Raw genomic sequence first — 6,505 nt, forward strand, 5'->3', positions numbered from 1 at the left:
TCCCCTGCCAAATTACATAAAACCCCCTGTTAATTTTAAAACAAATATAAATTAAGAGGGCTAAAATAAAAATTTACAAAATTTATAAAAAAAAAAAATGTTTTTATAACCGTTGGCAGCAGCCAACGGTTATATATTTTTTTTTAACCGTTGGCTGGCAACGGTCACATGCCAGCCAACGGTTATATTAATTATAACTTTTTTTTTCATTTTCCCCCGCACAACTACACTATAAATAACCCTAAAATCTTTCATTTTTTTCACACCAATCAATCTCTCATTCTTTCATTCTCTCAATCTCTCTACTCCAAATCTCCAATCAATTTCTCATTCAATTTATATTTATATTTGTAATTTATTCATATTATTTATTTATATCATTCAATTTTTTTCTATTTTTCAATATCATCATCATTTCATATTATTATTTAATTTCTTTTCATTTTAATTATTTATTATTTTATCATAAATTTATAATGGCTTCCCCAAATGAGTTTTACGTTCCATCTACCGAAGAAATGGAAGGCTTCAATCCATTTTCACCATTTCCTCTAGAGGAAGCAGCTGTAATTCCACAACCACATTCAGTTGGGATGAGGTGTAGCCAAACACATACGAGCTGCGAGTCAACAGGCACGAGCGTAGCCCAATCCCCCAACCGTCAATAAGGGTCGTGTCCGATATATGGCGATACTTCACCAAATCAAAACGGCCAAAGACAAATGGGGAGGGGGAAGAATCATGTGGGATATGTAATTTCTATGGAACCATTATTGGCGCTGAGAAGGGGACTTCGACGATGCGATGACATGTGGAGAAGAAGCATCCCCAAATAGATGCATCTTCAAGCGGATCAAGTAGACAAATTCAAACTCAACTTAATTTTAATCCACAATCCTCAACTCTCTCAACATGGCAATACAATACACATGTTGCACAAGAGGAAATAGCAAGATATATAGTTGCTACGGACTCTCCCATTTGTTTATCTGAAAATCATTTTTTTATTAATATGGTTAAAACTGCATTTTGTCCAGCATATACCCCTGTTAGCAGAAGTACAAGTAGAAGAGATATAATAAAACTTTATAACAGAATAAATAATAAACTTAAAAATGAATTTCAAAATTTTAGGAATATATCTATTGCACTTACATCAGACATATGGGCTTGTAGATCAAAAACCGATTTTTTAACTGTCACAGTACATTTCTTAGATCATAATTGGGGTTTACAACAAAAATTGATAGGTTTTAAACCATTATATGAAAAACATAGTGCTGAAACTATTTATTTTACAATTCTTGAAGTTTTGTAAGAATATTTATTAACTGATAGAGTTGTAGTGCTAACGCTTGATAATGCAGCTGCTAACACCGCGACAATCTCTTTATTTGAAAAGAGATTGGATCCGCGTGGTGAAGGCAAATTTTTTCACCAGAGATGTGCTTGCCACATCATCAATTTGATAGTTAAAGCAGGTTTAGATGCTATACATTCGAAAATGGAGAGGGTGCGCACGGTTATCGGATTTATCGGGCGGCGGTAGCAATAAAAGATGGTAGCAGTACGTCAAATATTGTAAGCAAGAGGACCCACCGGTTCGACCTTTGAAGTTATGTACAGACATGCCTATCCGTTGGAACTCCACCTACTTGATGTTGGAAAAAGCTTTGCCAAACGCGAAACAAATTACAGATTTCGTCAACCGGAAGAACCATCCAGAGGAAGTTGTCAGCTATGATGATTGGGCGGTTTGTGAACTTTTTTATTCATTTCTTCAAATTTTTTATGATGCTACTAATACATTAAGTGGTATTTATTATCCAACTACTAATTTAGTGTTAGATATTTTACTTTAAATTGCTAAAACTTTTGCTCAGTATAGATATAATAACATTTTACGTGAAATTGTTTTAAATATGGAAGAAAAATATAAGAGACATTGGTTAGATATTCCATTCTTATATGGATTAGGCCTTTTTCTAGATCCTAGGTTTAAATTTCCCGTAGTTAAAGGTGTAATTACTGAGATAGGCCAACATTTAGGATATGATTATACGTCTTATTTGATTGACTTTAAACAAAAATTGGACAGGCTTTTTTCTTTATATGAGAACAGGTACAGTGGAAGTGGAAGTGGAACGTCTAGGAGAAACGATCAGGACTGTGATGCAGCCCTCCCTCAAGGATCGAGCAAGTGGATGTATGTGGAACGTGGCGGAAGCTCCAGCTCGTACATACATGGACCAAATGAGCTGACTTGCTACCTATAGGTGGACCTAAACTTTATGACGATGAAGGAGCAACTTGACATGGATATTCTTCAATGGTGGAACCAACATGAACGTCGATTCCCCATTATATCCCAAATGCCACGTGACATTTTATCTGTGCCGATCTCTACAATTGCATCCGAGTCAACATTTTCAACGAGTGGTCAGATTGTTGAAGACAAAAGATGTTCTTTAACCGATGAGATGATTGAAGTGATAACATGTTTATGGGATTGGACTCATGCAGAAAGAAGACTAAAACAGCACCCTGAAGATCCTGAACTACTCGAACTCTTTAGGAATACAGATTTGAATGATGTAACTAGTGTTGAAGATGAAATTGAAGATGAATAATTTAATAAAAAAAATTATTTAATTGTTTATTTGTGAAGCGTGAATGTGTGAAATGTGAATATTACATTTATGTTAAAAATTAAAATTAACTATTAATTTATTATTTTTTCAAATTAATCAAATTTTTAGAAACTTACTAATCAACCCCTAAAAAATACTAAAAACCCCCTATAAAATTTTATTTCTCCCCTAAAATACAAAAAAAAAGATCAAGGGGGAAAAAAATTATTCAAGCCCATATGACCGAGCCCTGGTCTGGGTCCTGATTTTTCTCATGGGCCTGGAAACCATGAGTAACTAGTCCCATTTGGGACCGGTCCCTGCCCACCTAGTCATGTATATTAGTTTGTCTATTAGATTATCCAAACTGCTTCTTTCTCGAAAACAGCTCGACCATAAAAAACCCTTGACTAGTATATTTGAATCTGATAAAGAAGCAACAATTGTCAATGAGACAATGGAAGTCAGGAACCTTATAGTTGAGGGAACTGCAGGTAATTTCTTTTTTAATTGTTTTATGTTCACTCCAATTTGTATCTCAACTAACATATCATTTTTTTTTAATAGATGAGCCTGCAATGGCATTGGAACCAGGAGGTCCAGGACTAGGCGACTAGCTCCCATTTCTTCTTCATTCCAAAGACCAAGATTCTACTACCTCAATACAACCTATTGCACCTCCTTTAACCATGGTAACTTCCTCCCCTTCCAATAAAAGAATGAAAATTCCTTAGGCTCGGTTTCTTTTAACTTCTTTTATTGCAGGCGTAGATTCCTCCCCTCTCATACAATTCTACTGAATCTCATCGTCTCACTACAACATCTTTGCCAACTTCTCCAGCAGATATTTCCAACACAAATAAAGAGGGTGAGCTTCAAGATTATATAGATATATAGATTGTAGAAATTGATAATTAAATTTTACTTAATGGGAATTATTATTTGATTTGATCGTTGAGAAAATAAATGGTCATTAGTAAATTATAAATTAATCCTATTCACGTGGGATGAACATGGCATTTGTGGGTTCGGAATTTATATCCATATCAATATTGATTTTCTTTTCTAATGATTGGAGCATTTCGACAATTTGTGCACATCTCAACTATTGTTTAGGTATTTTGAAAATTATCGACCGAATAAGAGTTCTAGTAGCCACTAGTATTAACAACCTTAGAGACTCAAACTCAAGAGACAAAACTATCGGCCAAATAAGGTAGTAATTTATGTGTTGCTAATAGGGTGACCACTGAGGGGATTTATCCGATTGTCAACTTCAGGGGCCCAAGTAATTAGTTGAGGTGTGCGCAAGCTGGCCCGGACTCTCCAATTAATTTATGTGCCAGTTCTCTCTTTACAGTTTTTGTCATGGATCACGATTCATATCACATGGCCTGATTTTAGGTTGTCAGGTATTACATGGTTTGTCCATTTTTGAGCAAATTTCGGATTTTGGCTTGACTTGTTGGGGATAAGTTGATGGGATACGTAATAAAAATCATAAACTTCGTGGAAAATTGATTAAAAAACACTGTTTCAGCATTCAGGGTTGTCTGCATCATACCTATGCAAGCATGTTGATAATGTACAAATATGCATAATTTTAAATATTATGTGCATAAACTTAAAACAAAATAAGTGTGTAAAATGTAAATTTAGTTACAAATAACCCACTCTTTTGTTTTACCTTAAAAATTTGGTGTTAGAATTTAGAAATAAGGGTTGTCTGCACCGTACCTATGTAAGCATGTTAATAATGGAAAAATATGCAGAATTTTAAATATTATGTCTACAAACTTAAAGCAAAATAAGTGTGTAAAATGTAAATTTAGTTACAAATGACTATTCCTTATTTATAAATGACCATTCATTTACTTGTTCCTTCATAAGGAATGGCCATTCCTTTCGTGAGGAACGATCATTTCTTCATAAAGAAGGGTTGTTACTTATGAAGGAACGATCATTTCTTCATAAAGAAGGGTTATTACTTATGAAGGAACGACCATTTCTTTGGTCTAGTTAAACTTATTTTGACATAACAACGCTAACTCAGCTGCCACCTAATTGAGTTGTAAGAGAAGTTTGTGAGAAAAAGGTTATTGGTGTAGCACTACTCTACCTTATAATGGTTCTATAAACAATCGACTAATCAAAATATGTCATGTCAAAGCTCGGGTGCTAGTTTACAACTTTATGAATCAAACTGCATCATAGATATATAGGGGTAAACCAGGAGAAGAAGAAAAACCTTGTAATTTCAATTGTACATACAGTAAACCAATCGAAAGAAAACAAAATTTATTCATAACTGATTGTACATACAATCATCAATAAATTTTATTTAACTTTTTTCTTAATTGTCAGTTTATACAACCGAAGAAACCAAATATACAATTAATAAATAATAAAAATTGAAAACTAAAAAGAAATACTGTATGTTGAAAACATGAGCAAATAGCAAAAAGAAAAGAGAGAAAATGGCAATGTTGTAATATAATATAGCAAATATGGTTTAAAAATAAGATGAAGAGTAAAGATGAACATGTGTCATTACATTAAAGATACAATGAAAGGGAGAGATAGGTTTCAGATAAATACTTGCAAACTCTCATTTCCGGTGAGATTGTATTATTTAAATGTAAATCCATAAAAGACTAAGCCAATTTGAACCCTAGATAATCCACAAACACTGCTACTCAAATGGCCTCCAAAACCTTTCTTCGTCGTTGTTATTCTTCTTCTAAAACGGTTACTAAAACCAAAATCTCATCTTTATTGACAAAATCATGTAACATGACTACAACTATACCAAAAGATTCAGTACATAACGTTGAAGAGGTAGCGAAGCTTGATAAATTCATTCAAAAAGATTGTAAAGAAGGTACTATCACTCTTGATGAAGCATGCTATTTCTTTTGTTTAATGACTCATATGCAACCCAAACCACCGATTTCTTCATTCAACCAGTTGTTTGGAGCTCTTGGTAAGAAAAAGTTTTATGAAGATGTTATTTTGCTATACAAGAGAGTGGGTTCAATTGGGTTGTTGCTGGATTTGATTACTTTGAATATTTTAATTAATTTTTTTGTAATGTGGGTAGAGTATGTGATGGTTTTGTTGTTTTTGGGAGGATTTTGAGGTGGGGTTTTAACCCAAATGTTATGACTTTGACTTCTTTGATTAAAGGATTGTGTTTGGAGAATAGGAGTTGGGAGGCTACAAGGTTGTACAAGAAAATGGTTGTGTTTGGGGTTATGCCTAACGTGATTACGTATATGACTTTGATTAACAGGTTATGTCAGACAGGGAAGGTAGAGGAAGCTAATGGGTTGATGGAATTGATGGTTCAAAGAGGTTTGCAACCTAATGTGGTGACATTTAATACAATGATAAATGGGCTTTGCAAGGAGGGGAAGATGGAGGAAGCTTATAAGTTGCTGGAATTGATGAGTCAAAGAGGTTTACAGCCTGTTGTGGTGACGTTTAATACAATGATAAGTGGGCTTTGCAAGGATAGAGGAAGCTAATGGCTTGATGGAATTGATGAGTCAAAGAGGTTGGTAGCCTAATGTGGTGACGTTCACTACAATGATAAATGGGCTTTGCAAGGTGGGGAAGATAGACGAAGCTAATGCTTTGTTTGAATTGATGAATCAAAGAGGGTGGTTGCTGATAGTCCAAGAATTATACTGTTTTTATTAGGCTTTTAGGCCGGATTTTAGATACTTCTTAGTTCATTTATGCCTGAATTGCTACTTAATTCTTTACATTTTGTGTTTCAGGCCAAAATGGACATTTTGAGCAAATAATGAGCAAATTGGAGTTTCTGGACTCAGAAGTAAGCGGATCTTAGAAGTTAGGAGAGTTCTGAAGTA

This window comes from Pistacia vera, unplaced genomic scaffold (assembly GCF_008641045.1).
Source record: "Pistacia vera cultivar Batoury unplaced genomic scaffold, PisVer_v2 Contig77, whole genome shotgun sequence".
Classification (NCBI taxonomy): Eukaryota; Viridiplantae; Streptophyta; class Magnoliopsida; order Sapindales; family Anacardiaceae; genus Pistacia; species Pistacia vera.